Here is a 20,075-nt window from a genome sequence, read left to right on the forward strand (position 1 = left end):
TTTCCCATACACTCGGTCCTTTTCCACACTCTTCCCAACCCTTTCGCCTTCCAAAGACACTGTTCTTACCCCCTATTTTCCCCGCTCACTCAAAATTCTCCCTTCCATCAAATTAATCAGCTTCCTATTGCCTGTTAACGTCTACTCCGATAAGTGGTATATTTCTCTTCTTCGCATGCCTACCATCAATTACCTTTCTTCCCCAGCTCATACAGAACTTCGTCCGCATTTCTCCCCATCTAGCTTGTGTTTCCACTGCTCTCCAAGCTTTGCAGGAGTCATGAGTCACTGTAATATCCTACAGGCTCTATTCTCAGATACCTAGCCACGAATCTACATAACCCTATCCTTCATACCACAGCCTTCAATATTCTTTCCTTTGCATCTAAGCTGACAAGGGTCCTGTCCAAAATGTATGATGCATTTGAAAAAATTAATTTTTTGGCATAATTCTTCTCCTCCCTTTTAACTGGGAAATTTTTCATCAATATACTGTTTAAATGAAGGTATTATACCCTGATATTTTAATTATTAAAGTTTTAACAGCGATTCCATTTTCAGAGAATTTCTTTACTTGCTATACCACCGACCTCAGTTGTCAACCCGAAGGTTGGTTTGATAGGTGAGGGTAGAGCTCATCTAGTTCTAAGTCATATGCGGGGTGTGAAATTAACGCATTATGGTAATAAGGGAGGCCATTTCCTTTCCCTGTGCCGCCTATAGTTATGGTCCCAGGAAGATCTGTTACTCGGAAAATCACAAAACTTGGGTGAAGCTGAGGGTGCCCAAAGGGATCACCCGAAATCGAACCCCAGCTCCCGGGTCAATGGGCTGGTGCTCTATCCACTCGAATACCATGTCCCCCCTACTGCCAAAGATACTCGTAATTAGGAATTCAATATTTATAGTAATCATCGAGCATAGAAAGTCAATGGCAGGAATTCTCATACCCTATAACTTTGGCAACACTCGCACAAGGTAAGCATTTGACCTCTTCTAGAGATGGTCCTAGAGAGGGTCCAGGGAATTTGAAAACACTTTGGGAAATTCAGTGTGACGTTACCCCCATCTAGACTGATCAGGTCATAAAGGCATGTTAACTTGTTTAGCTAACCTCGAAAAGGTACAGGCTTCCCGTGCATCGTAGTAATCACTGCCGGTTTAAAAAAACTGTAATTTTTATAAAATTTAGAAGAAATGGTTGGGACGTTACTAAGTGTTTCATTATCAGCTATGGACATCACAAAGCCTGAGGGAATTATTTATGCCTTGCAGTCGATATCGACACCAGATCTTACCCAATTCCAAATAGTGATTGATGTATCGCCATCAACGCTTATACAACACTTCTTTGGGAGAAGAATAACAGTGTACCAATACGATTGAATGATACTGATGCTATCAATATTTATTTCCACAGCTGGAGTTTACTGCGTTTAAACCTCCTCGCGAATTTCATCAAGAAACTTTGGCCGGTTTCCTCAAAATCACCCCTTCAATTCCAACATTACTCCCGCATCGTGCAGGTTCTAATTAAGCACGGTCTATTAATTGATGAGGGAAGTTCGCGACTGATGGGTTCACTTATGCCGTTTAGGATAAGTAAATGAACGGAAGAGCCTGAACGCATATTGCTTAACTGCTTGCCTGTTAGGTATCGATTGAAATGGCATCCCTATCCGTATATTCCTAGCGCCAAATCTTGATGTGGGCCTCCAGGGGAACGACTTACGAGATGCAAAATTTGACAACAATGAAAGCTTTTTCACTCGTAACGCATTGATCGACAAGTTTATATACATCCGCCCAGGAATCAGGTCACTGCTGACGCTGCGTTTACCATGACCTTACTCTTAAGGGTGCACCTCTAATTTAAGGCATGTCCAGTCACTTGCACCGCATTAAACGTATACTATTGACCATTTTTTAAAATGGAGACGAGTGAAAAATAATGGCGGTCACTATTATTTGAAAAGAAATGTTTTTCTCAAAACATTTCAGAATATCGCATTTAATCTCATTTTTCATATTATTGGTAGTCTACCGCTCAAAACAGATTTCAAATGGGCACAGACTGATCATCACTATGTTTCTTAGCTTTGATAACTATGGATACCTTGATACTCTGAACAAAAATAACCCCTTCTCCAACTCTGCCTACATTCTATCTCGCTTCACCCCGTCTAACATGCCTTTTGTTTTCCTTCCCTTCATCGCCTGTCTAAAGCTCTACCCTTCACATCAAAGTTTTCAACATTCCAACGCCAATCAAAATACTTTTCATCCATCTTTCCTGCGCCCTTTGAATTTATCCCGGAAATTCCCTCTCTTCTCCCCTCTTAACATGCCTAGCACTAGCTCGTTGGTTTTCCTTTCTGTCCATTTCACCTTTTCCATAATCCTCCACCCCCAAATTTCAAAAGCTTCCAATCCACCCCTATTCTCTTGTTAGGACAACCATGTTTCCGCGCCGTTCAAAACCTCGCTCCATATCAAAGTTTTGACGAGTCTTTTCTTGACATTCTTAATCAACGTCCCTGTCATCAACTAGCTCCTTTGCCTAACGCAATTCTTCTACTTATGTCCCTACTACTTTGATTATTTTGGTCCATAACACTTCCAATATGTGTGAACTGTTCCACCTCTTCTAGTTTTTTGTCCTTATATTTTAACGTTTAACTTCGCCTTCCTCTTTCTCTAAAGCCTCATAACCATTGTTTATTCACATATCTATTTTTATTAAGAATTTGGCCCGAGCAATGTTTCTCAAAATTTCATATCACTTGCATCTACCATCATGGGTCACCATACATGTATATTTTTATCAAGCTTATTTGTAGATCACCGACATTATAACGCGATAACCAGGGTCGAAATAACACGCTTCGGTCTTTATCCAGTCACAGAAAACAGGTTACTATTTTATCGATTTCCAAATATTATTTATTACTTTAGAGTTCTATCAATTATATCGCTGAACATATTCATTACGAAAATAACAACCTTTGAAATCGAAAACGTAACTTTGTACCTGAGGATGACGCCTATGCGTTGAAACTAGTCGTATCTAATAAAAAAATTGGTGGAAAGATACATTGTTTTTTACTTTAGTGATAATGTATTTCTACAATGTTAAGCCTGAAAACATCGAATATAAAATTCACTAATTGCCTTTAATATTGCTTAGCTAACGAATTTTGTATTTCGTGGCCCACTTTTCTCCTTAGCGAAATACGCATGAATGACAAATACCGGCACATCAGACAAGGAGTGTGCTGAAATTTTGTACTATGTATTATAGAGGTAGGATTTTCAGGGAATGAAGGAACGGTGAACAGGAAAACGGGGTGGGCATTAGCCTATTGTAACAACGAAATGCCCCAAAAGGTCAACAGTTTAACGCCCTATACGATGGACGGCGAACCCCACTCGCGCTTCACGCAGGACCTCTAGTAAGGAGATTGATGCCTCGAAAAATATCTGTCAACGCCAGGATTCGAACCCAGGTCCATGGGGGGCGGGAATCCAAGTACACTATCCATCTCACCAACCCGATTCCCAAACACGCACGTATATGAACCATAAGTCAGGGTGTCAGTATTTTTTAGGGTAAAGAAATTGAAAGACATTAAAAGCCTTTTACTTCTGTTATTTCCAGCAATTAATCGCATAAACTCAAAATATCTTCACATCGTAACATTCGCAAAGACATTTTAAAAGACAGAAAATAGCCCCACTGGAGCACGCTATTTAATTATGAGACAAATAGCGAACGAAATTCCTCATACGGTGATAATAAACTTAGTTAAAAATAACGAAAATACTCGTATCTTGGCGTCACATAGTACGCAAAAAAAATCCAAAATAATTGCACGAAAAGTATTTGAGTATAAATAACTTGAAACGGCTGCCTCTGACGCAATACTGGAGTAAAATAAACAAAACTTATACCAATCATTAAGCTAAAAATATAATAGTAAATTACATTTGTTCCACAATATTTTACGCGGATAAAAAAATTAATCCCTATTTACTGAGGAGTCCTCGTTTATTCCATTCGGAATGAAATTGTCCAAATTTAATTACATCATTGAATTCCCAGTTATTTTTTCAGAAAAAATGAAAGAAAAAAGAACACTTACTTCCGAAAAACGACGGAAAGCGAAAAAGAAAATTTGACTCAAATGCGGTCCCGTTTCGCATTAAATTCACGGAAGAGTTATGTTCGCGATCGTGACGTATGCTGGTGTACTAAGAGCTTAACTCGGCAAACCAATGAAAACGATCCCGCCCATTCAAGTATTCGAAAACAGGCTCTTGCCGGGGCAAGGCTTTGGAACTCTGGGCACTGGCGAAACTACCCCCTCCCGCAAAAAAAGTCGAAATACATCCTCGGCAACTGCTAACCGGAAACTACCGGGTTCTGCGGCGAGTGCCGGACGGCGGAAGAAGTTGCAACTCCAATACAATGAGACTTATGAATCATCTGTCCTTTTTTCTCGTGGTGGAGTATTAACTAATGCACCATGCATGGAAGCAGTTCACCTGAAATACATTTACTGAATCTGCGGGTAAACATTAAACCCTTTGAATTTTGCAAAGCATTTTTCCCTACGATTGAAACATTTATTACGTTGGCTCCTCACGTACGCAATGTGTGGCTCACACTGTTTCCTGTGCTAATTAAGACTTGTAAACCGATTTTAAGGCTATTGGAAACGGATGATACACATTTGGAGCGCCAGGTTTCAAGGTTCTCGGACAACAGATTTAATTATTATTTTATCCAGTTTATTTCGTAAGTTCGGGAGTATTTACCTAAATCTTACGTATCCAAAGATAGCACTTTATTTCCTATTGAATATCCTTCTTGAACAATTACTTAAAATTTAAATTCTAGTAATACCAGAATTTATCACTCGCAACCTAAATTACTTATTCTCTTCCTCCTTCCCCATTTTCTTATCTACTATTCTTCCGTTCGACACTTCCTGTAACAGTAAACGTAGCCGACTCTCTTGAACTTGACAATTAACGATGAAAAAGGTGGAAAAATCAGTAACTTCATTAAGACTTCAAAGTAAATAAATCGACGATGGTTTTTTTCCACGGATGAGTCAGAATTTAATTTAAATTTCACAAAGCTAAGCACAAAACACAATCCTTTAAGCACAAAACTGTCAATCCTTTTTCGATTAACTTGTATGTAGGGTCTATTCCGTAAACGTACATCTCGGAATGAACCAAAAATTTCTTTCCACGCTTCCAAAGTATGACGAGATATGCTATTTGCCGTGTTTAATTATTTAACTCTCCAATGTGCACTCTATACACCTAAGGTCACAGTTATCAGTTATGTTTAAAAAGTTATCTTTAAACAGTCATCTTTAAAAAGATCAAAACAACATGTCTCGCGCGGGATACAAATTTACATATTACAATGCATAAATGCACGAAAACAAACTTATGACTACATCAGTTGATCACTTGATATAATCGTCAATCTGAAGTACAATGAGCTGCCGAGAGTGATCCGGGTGCTGTTACTGTCAAGTTGTGTAAAAGACTGAGATAAAGATATTTTTTATGTAAACACAATCACATTCTAATGACATTCGTTTCACTTAAATCAGTACCCTGAGATCACTCGACGGTAGCATCAATGACGAAAAGATAAGAGCGGAGGAAGCGAAATGTGGCTTACCGCCGTCGTGCGCACGATTCCCGGTTGGAGAGAGCCACGATCCCCGGAAAGCGAACTCCCAAACGTCCGTCGTCCTCCACTCGCCGGCCACGTCCTCTCTTCTTGCACAAGTTCCGACCGCAGCACCGGCAACGGCTTGAGACACTCGCCAACTGAAAAGAAACTTTCCTCCACGCTCCTCATCGGCCGCGTCCTAACCTCCCCTCTCCTTATTCCCTTCCCTCCGGGGGTGACTCTTCACACAACACTCCCACCCCCTTCTCCGCCCCGATCCATTCCCTCCTTCACGTCCGCGAACCCAAAACGACACGATGAGAGACGCAACTCCCCGCGCACACAAGAGGGAGACGTTCGTTCAACTCTTCTTCTCTCCGGGAGGTGGGTGGGATGCTGGGAAATCTGCGGCGTACAAAATGAAATAAAGGCGACGGAAGGCCTTAGGGGTCGTTACGTCATCGTCCCTCTCTCGTACGTGAATCGTTTTCCTCCTCCTTGTCCTCGAAAGGACGGCCTGGTGGAAGTGCTGCCGGCGGAGGGGAGGAAGGAAGGACTTCGAGGGAGGAAGGTGGTGGTCTCGCCCACCCTCTGGGAATTCCCAAGCGGTTGCCGATCGCTCCTCTCTTGAGTCCCCATTGGCGAAGACTGACACTGATGCGTGTCATTGTGCCGCCCACGGCGCGTAAAAAACCTGCCCGCAGGAGAAAAATACGGGGAAATGAGTAAGGTGGTGGTTGCCGTTTCAATCGTTTTAGCCGACCCAATTTCTCAAGGTGCGAAAAATGAGATATTTCAGCGGACAAAATATAATACAGTAGAGCGTGGATTTTTCGCCATCGCCAGTCATCCGAACGTCATCAATAAGTATCGTGGAGGATACTGGTGTGTTGGTATTACAGTACATGAATTTACGAATGGAAACAATGTATTTTTTATCTAACAAATTAATACTGCGTGATTATTTTCACTAGAATATGTGTTTTCATATTTGCCTTTCAAGTCAAGGTGATATACAACACTGGAAGTTATTATTCGTAAATTTACATTAGCGAAAATACATATATTTATGTATATACATGGGTGGTCTGAAAAGTATACACACGTACATACATAAATGCATACACACACGAACTCGCATAGACACATAGATACACACTCATGCATATATATATATATATATATATATATATATATATATATATATATATATATATATATATACACACACACATATAAGTATATGAATGTATATATAACAAATACTCATTTATAAAGAAACAGATATAAGGAAAAGGGATGGGAACACATATAAAGGACGAACACAGGAGAGGTGAGGAAGGCGGAATCAAGCAGATCACGAATGCAAAAATATTTCCTAGACTGGGATTTGAACTCCGGATCTTTCCACTTGCCGGGCGGAGGCTCTTTTAGAAATACACAAACACACACACACATATATATATGTGTGTGTGTGTGTGTGTGTGTGTGTGTGTGTGTGTGTGTGTGTGTGTGTGTGTGTGTGTGTGTGTGTGTGTGTGTGTGTATACGAGTATATAACATTTGGATGACACAATAGAAAACAAAATAAAATAGATAACATGTAAAAGGACACTAACATATTAGATTGTTTGAGCTTTCGTCCTTCTTCAGGTCAGACTGCTTCATGTGATTAACTCGACGTCGGAGGTGTTTTGGAGTCTGTATATACTGAGAAGAATTTACCGTTGCCCCTCGGTCCAAACAATCTGTCACACAAACTCGGTGAGCATCCCAAAATATAGTCAAAAGAAGTTTCATCAACAATTATGGCTTTTCCAGGCTCGGAACCTCGAAATTTTACTACCAATCAATTTACAGTAGACCTATCAACAGCATCGTCACCATAAACAGCCTTTAAACGACGATTAATCTCAGTAGGAGTCACTTTTTCATTAGTTAAAAATTCGATAACAGCACACGTCTCCATACTTCCGCTTCTCTAAATGCACCGGATGAATGTAACGACCTCAAACCTACGCATGCGGGTCGATGGGGAATGTTACTTCCACATGCCACCTGGAGTGCTTCTGAAGGTCATTTTGTTCGTGGTCTACAAGCATGTGTGCATTAATTTTCAGCCTACCCTTGTACCTATTTCAAGGTAGGCTTTGGGCGGTCCCTAGTAATCATTTGTTTCCAAGTGTTGCGAGAACTTCCTCTTTCTACCCCCTAAATTATTTCTTGCCTCTTTTCTCCGTAACTTTTACCTGCCTTAATGCTGTCTGAAACCCCTTCTCTCTTCCTTCCTTTACCCCGCATACCCAACGTTCCGAAGTTCTCCCTTCTGTCAATGTCTTATCAACATCCCACTACACGTACCTTTCAACATTTCCTTCACCCACTTTACCCTAACCCCCACCCCCAGTAACTTTCTCTCTTCGTGCAATATTTTTCCAAAAAAAATTCAGTCCTTGCTTAATCATTCTCTTATTTGTTACATTCTTCGTCAAACTGGTATCTGAAAAGCCTCCCCATCTGCGTTCATTTTCTTGCCTCGAAGACCAGGTTTCACCAAATGGGTCAAAATGCTATTAAAAAATGCAGATAGCAATGAGATGACAAAAAATTATGCGTATTTTCAAATATAATAAAACAATAAGAAACACTTCATTTTTTTCCATTGTCACTCCATTTTTTTTTGACGTGCGATTTAAGCACCTGTAAGGGCGCATGCAGATCGCCACTCATAGGCTGGGAACCGCTGCTTTTTCCCCGATTTTAGATGATTAGGGCACAACCAGACCTTTTACTGTCAATAATCACACGAACGTCATTTATCTTAAGGAGTAATTTCATTAGCGTATACTTTGCAACCACAAGTATGATCAGTATCACTCCAATGCCTACCAGCTTCTTGAGACAACTGCATTTTGGAGTGATCGCCAGGGCTATCGTTCATCTTCTTTCAGTACACCAGAACGATTTTGAAGGGACCGCAAATGTAAGATCACATGCAAGGATGAAACCGATGGCGAGGGTTTCCTTCATGATATCACGAGGTTATGGGAAACTTGATCATGTGAAGTCTATCTATGACGCATCATGATTATCAGTAGTTCGATGACCTAGCTTCCGTAATGGCAATTTTGCGATAAAGTGCCCGGTTGTGGCTAGATCTGAGGCCCGGTTCTAAAAGCTTCAAGTCAATTTTACAACCCTTAAGTTTCACATACGGAGTCTGTTGACGGTAATAAAGGACGCAGCACTTGCTACTTCTTTACGTGAAAAGTGCAAAGGTGCGAGTTTTAATGTGCGAATATCAAAGTTTTCATTACATTTAAGACAGTTTTCGGAAAACTTACAACTTTTAGTTTTGAGGAAAGGGCTCATGAGGTACGTTTCATAGAGCTAAAAGTAATGTTCCATCCGCTCGTATAGTAGTAATTAATATATTACGAAATTTGCGCAGGTGACAAGTCAAGATGACCTTCAAGCAATTCTGCATACTATTGAATAAGTACGTCGGGAATACAATAATTTAATAAATTTAAATCCTTGTGTGTGGAAGGTGGAAGGTAGGGACCACAATTCGAGAAGTGAATCCTAGAGTAATTGGAATTCTTCATCTAACAGGGTAGCAGTAATACTTAGGAAGGATGTAGTTCGACCAACATGATAGCTCATCCAGAAGAGAAATAGCTGTTCAAAGATAAGCTGAGGTTACAGACAAGGAAGCAGTTCGTCAAAACGTTCCAGTGGAGCATGGCACTTCACGAATCAGAGGGGGATCGGGATGGTGCGGTGGCTAACGTACTGGCTTCCCACCCAGAGGGCCCGGGTTCGAATCCAGGCAGCGGCAGATATTTTTCAGTGGTATCCTGATCCTTACTTGAGGTGCTTCGTGTAGGCCACTTAGAGTGAGAACGCTGTCCGTCGGATGGGACGTTAAGCTGAGGACCCCTTAGCGCCTTTCGTTAATAGTAAGGTAATGCTGACGCCGGGTTTCTCTCCACCCTTTCCTGCCCATCCCTAATGGGGAAAATGACCTCAGCGGTCGGTCGCCTCCCCTAAAAATACTACTACGGATCAGAGACATTGAAGAGTGTAAAACTGGACCTGGGATGAATAGAAACCTTTAAATAATGATGCTGGAGGAAAATGCTGAAGATTAAATGGGCAGACAAAATTGAGGAACGAGGAATAATATACAGGTAGAAGAGTAGAAGAGGACATAACATGGACAATTTTTTGGCACTAGATGGATGGCTTGGACTCACCATGCGGCGCATTGGATTAGTTAGAAACATAGCAGGAGGGAAATTTGAACGGAAAATCCCGTGAGGAAGACCAAGAGATAATTAAATTGGAAAAATTATGAAATACGTAAAACAAAGAAGCTATCAAGGGGGTGAGGAAATTAGTAACAATGAATAGGGAAGAATGGAGAGCTGCGGTATAATCAATTTTAGGATCGAAATACTGATGACGATGAAGGGTATTCATAAAAGGCTGCGGTCCTAAGGCCATGCCCTTGCGGCGGCATATTGGGCATTGTTTAGATGCAGATTAATCATCCGGTGAACACGGCCGATATGAAATCATGGGCGCGCGCAAAATAACGGGGAATGGAGAATGGTGTCTTGGAGGGCGGAGGAAAGTCGGCATCCTCAGCGGCACCAATCCCTCCTTCCACTTGGAGGACACTCTCCTCTGTTGCACGGGGGCTTTTCCAAGGGGCACGCCTTCTTCGTCACGCGGTCACGACCATCACGTTGGAGCTGATCCGGAATTAAAAACACGATGAGTGAATTGGCTGAATGGGATATCCCGGAGATCCGGATCTCAGTGTAAATTACGCTTCGTCGATAGCTCAAGCGGTTAAAGCATCCACCCGGCAAGTGGAAAGATCCGGTGTTCGAGTCCCGGTCAAGGAAATATTTTCACTCTTTTGATCCATTCTATTCCGCCTTCCCCACCTCTCCTTTGTTCGTCATTTATGTGTGTACCTATCCGTTTTCCTTACATTTCTTTCCATGCGAATGAATATTTGTTCACCGTATGGCGGGATTTTCGTGTTTGAATGTGTATTTGGCTACTGTGGCTCATCTCTTTCTTCTGGATATGTGTGCCATGAAACACACCGTTTCTTTCCAGTATGATTTTGTATGATTTCTAACCCACTGCCCTTTCCTCTTGTGTGTTGTCTATTTCTCCATTGGTGGGTGAAACATCCCCCTGATGCCATCTCTTAGCCAAAGAATCGGGGCACTTGGCGACATATTAGACCCACGGATCTTGTGTCTTTCATACGTTTTCCTATCCCATTTACTTATATCTATATCGATGTGAGTAAATAAATATATACACATATATACACACACAGATATAGGTGGCGGCAGTCCAGGGTAAAAGCGTTGGACTACTGACCAGAAGCCTGGGCTCAATTCCCGGGCAAGCCTCTCTGGGCACCAACAGCTCCGCCCAGCCTGTGATTTTTGGGTACCAGGTCATCCTGGGAAACCATAACCGGCACAGGGAAAGGAACTGCCCCCCCCCCCTATCCCGATGTGTGAATTTCACACGCCGTCGGGCTTAGTACTCTACCATCACCTACGAAACTGACATTCGGGTTGATTACTGTGTTTATGGCTTGTTTATATGCATGTATACCTATGTGGAAGAAGTGGTTGAATAGGCATTGGGAGAACTGGAGATAGGAATTTAAGCCGTTGGGGAAGTCATGAAATCAGTTAAGTTAGCGTTAGTTTGCTAGACAGCACAGTGGTTTAAAGCATTGCTGAGCGCATTGGAACGTCAGTAAAACAGGTATGGGATGAGAATAAATGCACACAAAACAAAGTGTTTGCGGTTTTCAAGGAAGAGAAAAACTAAGTTTAACTTTACAATAGGAAGTCAGACCCTAGAACAGGTGGAACATTTCCTAGGAAATATTTAAGACCAAATTGGCCAAAGTAGTAATGAAATAGTTAGAAGAATTGCGTTAAGCAAAGAAGCTTTCACAAGGAGGCCGGAATTAAAAACAGGTCCGTGGTATACAGCGTGGTTGTTATGGCACCAAAACACGGTTGTTGAAGAAAGATAATGGGCATAGATTGAAGGCTTTTGAAATGTGCGTGTGGAGAATGATGGAAAATGTGAAGGGGTCAGAGAGGAAAACAAACGAGGAAGTGCCTGGAATGGTAAGAGGGGAAGAGAGAGGGGATTGTTGAGAGAAATCGTAAGGAAGCAGGAAAGATGGGTGCAGAGCAATTTGATTGGCCATGGGATGCTGAAGATTCAGAGGGCAAACCGTTCAGCAAACGTGGGAGGGGAAGGAATATGATAGGCTGGGTGGAATGAAGATAGGAAGAAATTATTCGGAATTGAAAAGATGTTTATTGTAATGCCGGAAGTCAAGGGATATTTTGTTAAAAGAACCAACGAAATTAATCGGTTCACCGTTGTACAGGCTATGTCCATACAAAGCGTACTTTAACTGACAGAATATCAATAATATGTTGGACGTTATTTGTTGCAATTCAATTTGTTCCATTTGTTGACAATTGAATGAATCCAGAAAACAATAGCAATAAAAGAAAAAAGAAAAATAGTAATAAAATTAATATAATAAAAGTAAGTAATTCCGACGGAAACGAATTACTGACAGCATCTACAACTAACCTAACTGCAACCAAAAGTCAATGGCAAAGTGTGTGGCAGGGGGTGCACCGACACCGGCCATACCGGATACGCGAAGAGTACAGGTCACGTATCGTAGCAAATGACAGAAGTAATTATAAAGAAAAATTCTGCCATAGCAGAGAAAGAAAATTATGTCTATCGAATTCGTCGGGAGGAGACCATCACCATCAGTAGAGATATCATGCAAAGGAAGAAGCAAAATTACTATCCCTAAGTTATTTCTGGTATAATCGGAAAAAATAAAAAAGATGCCAAAATGAGATGGGCAAAAGGAAATTAAATAAAAACATCGGCAACCTCCCAAAAGGTCATAGCTACACAAAAATAAAAAATAAAACAAAAAGGAAACATACAGGGTGCGTTCTAAAAGTAATGCAATTGAATTCTCCGTGCAGCTCCTATTGGTTGGAGTTGAATCGGACCACTTGGAGTAGGTGGGGGGACGCTAACCTTCGCCGCTGAACCGGTCTCAGTGCTCCCTAAGCTGTAGAAGCGGCAGGACGTCAGTTATTGTAAACCTCTGCGCGTCGCCCGTGTCACGAAATACCAACCGAGCGGAAATTTCTAGTGAACCATTGCTACGTATTGAAAATGAACCTGATTATTTGGACAACGTCATCACTGGTGATGAAACCTGGGTTTTTTAATACGACGCAGAAACAAAACGCCAAAGCTCTGAATGGCACACTGAGCAGTCCCGCAAGCCCAAAAAGGCAAGAATGAGCAAATCAAAATTAAAAACAATGGTCATTGTGTTTTTCGACAGTAAAGGAGTGGTCCATAAGGAGTTTGTTCCTCAAGGACAGACAGTAAACGCTGCTTACTACGTAGATGTACTGGAAAGACTCCGAAAAAGGGTCATCAGGACGAGGAAAAGGCATTTCCGCTACCTGGCAACTCCATCACAACAACGCTCTGCGAGTCCGCGAGTTCCTGACCAAACACCACGTGCCAACGCCTCCATACCCCCCCTACAGTCCTGGCGTCGCCCCAGCAGACTTCTTTTGGTTCTTTCGGATTAAGGCAGCCCCAGAAACCAGTTTTTCGTCCATAGAAGAGATTCAATCAGCCGTGACGAAGACCTTGTGAGATGTTCCCGAAGACGCCTTCCACGGCGCGTGCCGGTCATGGCCGAGTCGCTGGAAAAAATGTGCAGAGGCCCAAGGACAGTACTTTGAAGAATTTTAAGTGTTGCGCAAATTTGTTTAATAATTTACTTGAAAAATTAAAAGCATTACTTTTGGAACGCACTCTGTATAAACAGGTAGCTATTTATTTTCCAGTTGATATAAGTCAAAGCTACTTCTTCCCTTATTGCTCTCGGAAAAAATGACATATTTCAATTGTCCGTTTTCTAATCCATCTCCCTGCATTCTCTTGTTTTCCAAAAAAAATTAAAATTTTTCAAACCCTGCGGCAAGCCTTCAGAAAACTGATGTCTCAAATTTACGTACATATGAGATTCAGCCTACAAATTAAATTTCGATTTTGGACTCTATCCCACCCTACACCCTCCAAAAACTTTAGTCTCCCTGCTTTATTCATGGTCACTCCTTTGAACAAACCTCGCTGCACAAGATCTAATTCTTTTATTGTTACGAATCTGCAGCCAAAAGGTATACCTTTCACAACTCAACTTTACTGAACTTACTTAAAATTCTAGACTTTGTAATACCCCTTCATAAAACAGCATCTAATCTTCCCCACTTCGACACAGTTTACCAAGACCTGTCTCACGAACTAACTTTCTGGGTACGATTTAACTGCGATCTCAAGAATCGAGATCATGTATCTGAAAGTCATTGTCAACTTAAATAGCTAAAACTTGAGGATAGGTGAAATCTGCATGCACTCTCACTTATCCTTCATAACAGAAATAATTATCTACCTCAGTGCTTATCAGATAAACTAGTACTCATTAACATTTGGCACAGTTCCAAAACTATGGGGTTAAATCTCTACTTGGTACCTCCACACGACACAGTAACTTACAGCAAATCTTTTTATGTAACAGCCTGTACACCCTGGAACACTTTACCTGAGGATATTAAAAATTACTAGTCCCTCATTTTATTCAAAAAAAGATACACTTAAATGGTTCTACGGTACGTAAACACTTCTCTTTAATCTACTCCATAGATCATCTCAATCCCTCTTAACCTGCACCATTTCTGACCATGTACTTCACCTTGCCTGCAAACATATGATATCTTATGTCTGTATATACAATGTATTTAATGTATTGTACTGTACTGCACACTGTTATACATGCAATTTTGCGCTTTACTTATTTTGTACTACCTTCCAGAGTTTTCACAGGTTCTTTACACCCCCCTTCATTGTGGGTGTTTTCCAACGATGGTTTTTAATAGGTTTTACTAGGATCTTCACGTCTGAACTCCCTAAGTTTTTCCCACAGAATTACATCTTGTGACGTTATATACGTACAAAAAATACATAGAATTCGTGGTTCTCTTTCGCGATATGCGTATTCAAAAAAGTCTGATTTCAAGTTATACTCTCATTTGCTGTGTTTCTATTTCCTTGCGTAATTCTTTCGTCCATGTCATATCAATTTTAGCCATGACGTTCTCTTTTCAATTTTCTTTATATATAATTAATTTCTTTTCTCTCTACATTTCAATCCATCTACCCTTCTCTCGTATATATTTATACATTTATTGAATCGACTTATCCGCTGTCTCAACATGACCAAACCGGCGGAGTACATTTCGTCCATACTCCTTTATATTACAGGCGCATCCAACGCACTTTATTTCATGACCGACTTATTCCTCTCCGTATTTTTCTTGTTTATGACAAGGACACACCTCTGGTACCCCAAAATCACAGCATTTAGCCAACCCCAACAAAAATAGCTTGAAATAATGGTATCTCCTCCCAACAGTCGCGATTACCACAAGAGCAAAGCTAACAAAGGCCCTTGGCACGTTTAAAAGAATCTCAAAATCTATTCATCCCTTTTTGGGACACTTCACATCCACAACTAATTCATGCATGATATTTCAACACCCCCTGCCACACGCCATCGAGGCAACTCGGTGTGTACGATGTAGATGTAGCAGAGATGATCGCATATTTTAATGATATCGAGTGTGACAACTGCGAAATTACTAGTGCTATTGTTAAGACAAGAACCTCAAGCATGGTAGGTTTTTAAATGATACAAGTATTTATTTCAATCGACACAATTCTAGTTAAGTTAACTGCTAAAAATTAGCAACTTCCTGCACTACAATAAACCATTCTTCAATTCCATATGCTTTATGATTCTGTCTAACATGCTTATCCTTTTCCTCCCTTTGCCTCGCAAACTCAACATTATCCCTTCTACACTCTTACAAAGGTGATGAAAAGGCCAAAGAGAAATTTTATCTTTCGCTGGTTAGGCCTCATTTAGAATATGCTGCAAGTACGTATATGGGATTCTCACGAAGCTATATTAAGTGCCGAATCGGATCGCGTGCAGCGTAGAGGAATTAGATTTGTAAAACGTTGTTATGATAAACTTAGTAGCGTACCCAAAATATTAGAGCAGCTAGGCTGGGAATCACTCACGAGGCGAAGGTTAAATTACAGATTAAATCTGTTGCATAAATTGGAAGAAGTCTCTTTTGCAGCGATGTTGAAAATGTATCATTTCCCCCATCTTACTACGGTTAGAGAGATCATGCAAATATAATTAGAGAAATTAAGTGTAGAACAGATAGATTAAAGATCCATTTTTTCCACGAACGATTAGGGATGAGAATAACATTGTCGGACCGCGGTAGGGTCCTATTCGGATCAAAATTTGTCTGGTGTGTATTCACTCCTACCACGCACCCTAGTGGTGCCTTGCAGGGTGGTGAAATAAAAAAAAATGGAAAAATGTATTACTGTATATCACTCTTCACTATTCCATAAAGTCAAGCCAAATGATAAAAGAATTTTTGCCGATGTTTTCTCCAAATCATTGTAAAAGTACCAGGTTTATCATTTAACGAGAATAAGGGTCGATCATTGTAAATACGCATTAGTCCTACATGAAGGATAATCAAAGCGGCTTTGAGACATTACTCTTATATTTGCACTTAAAATAGCATTTAGCCTCTTACTTGGTGATTCAGTCAGGAAATAATGTCGGGAGAAATTTGAGTTGACTCTTAGCTGTCAACTGATGTGAACCTCAGGAAGTTATTTTGTCCAAAACCTCACTTCAAAATGTTCAACTCTTATCTGCATACGTTCTTTCACATCTAAATCTATACACATCCCCTCCACCTTGAAGCGAGTTGAATAACAAATCGTTTATTACGCTAACATTTTACTAAAAATGGGAGTGGGAAACGTTCAAAGCAATATCGATAAATGTGTACAAAATAGGATTTTAATGTTAGTTGGTATTTTCCTGAATACACACGAAAATTTACCAAAAATATTTAAGGATGAAATTACCTATGTCTAAACTGAGACTAATATTTTTGTGGCAGAAAATTTCTGTAGCCTAATCATGCCTCCCCCTTGATAACAGCACTGCTATTTGTTAAATAAATAATTGCAATTATTTATTCTAATTTTTAGCTTTTGATTAAAGAAGCATGATCCATTTTCACGGTAAGATTTGATCCAGCTACTTGAGTGTTGGGAATGTTAATAATCATAAAAATTACGAGTAATGCAGGAACCATTAATATGGGAGGGGGAAAATTAAACATCCTAACCCCATTATTAAGATCCTCCAATAAAATCAAAAGAAATCAGAGCGGGAGGACATGAAGAACAAGTTTGTTTCGCAAAGTCCATAAAATATCGAGAATTTTCATAGACCATGGAATGTCCATTGAGTCCATAGAATGTCGAAAGTTTAATAGACCGAAAAGCATATTCAAAAAAATTCCATGGAACTGCCCCGATGTATAATATATTTACGTCACATCCTCAAGGAAGCAGGGGTCCGCAAAAGATAGAAGAGGATGGGGTTAGAGGATGCATGACGTCAACACGAAAAACGACCAAATCATCGTGCATATTGAACACGAAAGACGATAGGATAATAACTTATGGAGTTATTTTTGGGATTGAACGGGAGAAAGGTGGATAGCCATCAGAGTACATCTGATGTTATTGATTCAAATCCAAAACTACTCCATGGGTGTACAGTATGAACATGCGAATTAATATCAGAGAGTGGGGATGGAAAATTTGGGACAAAATACATCATAAATACATAATAATGAGAAATAATGAATTGATAAAAAAGCGTTTGAAGTAAAATATGAATACTGTCCAAATATGGAGCATCCCGTAGGTTATACGAGGACGGTCTGAAAATTTTTCGACCTCAGAAAATTTCAGAAAAAAATTCTTGTATCTTTGTTAGGTCGGAAACTTTTCAGACCACCCTCTAGATAGCTTATTGCACTACAAGTACAATCGGTTGAATACCTATTGATTAGTGTAAATGAGGGCTAGGGAGAGGGTCCCATTACTCTCAGCGAAACTATGATAACATAAGAAAGCATCCAAATATGTCAAAAACTCCTATCTTAGCGTATACATTGTCTTCATAGGGCCACATTCTTAGTCTTAAAAAGTGAACTTTGTAAAAATAAAAATGAGGCATGATTAGAAAAGGAATAAGACGCGTGCGTGAACACAAATAAGATAAAATGGTTCTCAAAGCTAACTTCCCCCCCTCTTTCTCTCTCTATAAACGGTATGTGTATGCGTATGTGGTTGTTATATATATATATATATATATATATATATATATATATATATATATATATATATATATATATATATTTATTTATTTATTTATTTATTTATTTATGCACACACACATACGCATACATACGTATATACAGGGTCGCACCCAAAAGTGGTAGGACTGATTTTCTCTGGCGCGAACGGTGCGGTGGAGGGGGGTCTGCCTGGCAGGGTAAGGTGGAGGGGGCTCCTAGCAACAGACCGACACCAACCTCAGTCGCCTGCGGGCTGTCGTTGAGTGAGGACACCGTTTTTAGTGAAGCAAGTTTTTTGTCCGCGTCGAAAAACAAAATGAATCTGAATTTACAGCAACGTTATTCCGTGAAGTTTTGTGCGAAACTCGGGAAGACGGCAACTGAGACCCTCGATATGATCAAGCAGGCTTATGGGGACACTGCCTTAAGCCGTTCCACAGTATTTGAGTGGCACAAGTTGTTTAAAGAGGGTAGGGAGCTCGTTGAAGACGACCATCGCTCCGGACGGCCGTCGACGGCAAGAACCGACACGAATGTGGACAGAGTGAGGACACTGCTGAACACAGACCGACGCTTAACCAGTGGAGAAATTGCAGACCAGTTGGGCCTGTCTGCATCCAACGTCCAACGCATTATTTCACAGGATTTGGCCATGCTCAAGGTGTGCGCCAAGATGGTGCCGAAAATTCTGCCATGGCGCGCTCGTCGTCAGACAGCTCCTGGCCAAATACGGCGTTGCCACGTTGCCGCACCCGCCCTATTCTCCCGATCTGGCACCGCCGGACTTCTTCTTCTTCCCCCTGATGAAAAGACAGCTCAAGGGACGACGTTTTGACTCGATAAAGGCCGTTCAAGAGGCTTCGACGAGGGTCATCCACGGCATCCCCAAAGAAAATTTCCAGCGGGCGTACGGGGAATGGGAGCAACGTTATACTAAGTGTGTAGCAGCTCAAGGAGCATATTTTGAAGATTATTAAGTCGATGTGAAGATTATTAAGTCGATGTAAGTATATCGTCAATAAAATTCTTTTAAAAAAATCAGTCCTACCACTTTTGGGTGCGACCCTGTATATATATACATACATATTCATACTTTTTTCTTTTCGATGTGCAAATCTGTGCTAAATGAATTTATGCCTGCCTGTATGAATTTATGTGTACATATGAATGTAACTATAAGTTTAATGTCTAAAATAATATGCATACTACGATGGGTTAAATGGAAGAAGCGACCACTAGGTCTCAATTTCACCCAAATGAAGACCTCCATCTATTTATCTATCTAAACGGTAGTTGTCCGACTTAAATGAATTCTGAAATAATTTGAAGATAACGCAAAATTTTAAAAAAATATTCATAACTTATCCATAAAGCCAGGTAAAAATATCTTTCAAATGCACTTAAAATCATTGTAATAAATGTGAACTTTGTGATCCTTAACCGGAGGTTAAAGTTTACCCTCGGTTCAACAATACATTACAAAACCTGGCCTAAGGCCAAACTCAAGTTTCATGACCGCTAGCTCAAAACCGACCGTTAAACTACACCACAACGGACAGATGACGTTACTACGGTTACAATTCTCACTTTCACTAATGAGCGATCTTATTTGGCTATAAAATTGGATTTTCGATCATTTTCAAGCTAAGCTAACGTGCACATTCAATAAAAATTGGATTTAACGGGGCAATAACATAAAGCCGGGCCGGGCATTTTAGTGATTAAGTCGATTAATTTCGCTGCTAAAAATGAGATTCACCACGAATCACGAGCCCCGTGAAGTCAGTGAAACATATGTTAAATTATTGATGTCCCTAATGATTCCACCGGAAGCATTCAGAAATTATAGAAACTAGGCTCCCGCGTTTCCGGTTCGTCTTCCGAAGAATCAATTGATGTGATTGATTGATCCGTGGTGAGTCGGAACCGGCACCGACATTTCTGTT

At 40.5% G+C, this 20,075-nt stretch overlaps 1 protein-coding gene across 1 annotated transcript in view; it reads right to left on the reverse strand.

Moving 5' to 3' along the window:
- Positions 1–5,839, reverse strand: part of LOC139700947 (uncharacterized) — a 70,360-nt gene extending 64,521 nt beyond the window's left edge. The window contains exon 1 of the mRNA XM_071599450.1: positions 5,705–5,839. The gene's annotated coding sequence lies outside the window, so the exon portion shown is untranslated. The remainder of the gene's footprint in view (positions 1–5,704) is intronic.
- Between the last annotated feature and the right edge of the window lie 14,236 nt (positions 5,840–20,075).

The sequence above is a fragment of the Hetaerina americana genome, unplaced genomic scaffold (assembly GCF_022747635.1).
Source record: "Hetaerina americana unplaced genomic scaffold, ioHetAmer1.1.p SCAF_11, whole genome shotgun sequence".
NCBI lineage: Eukaryota > Metazoa > Arthropoda > Insecta > Odonata > Calopterygidae > Hetaerina > Hetaerina americana.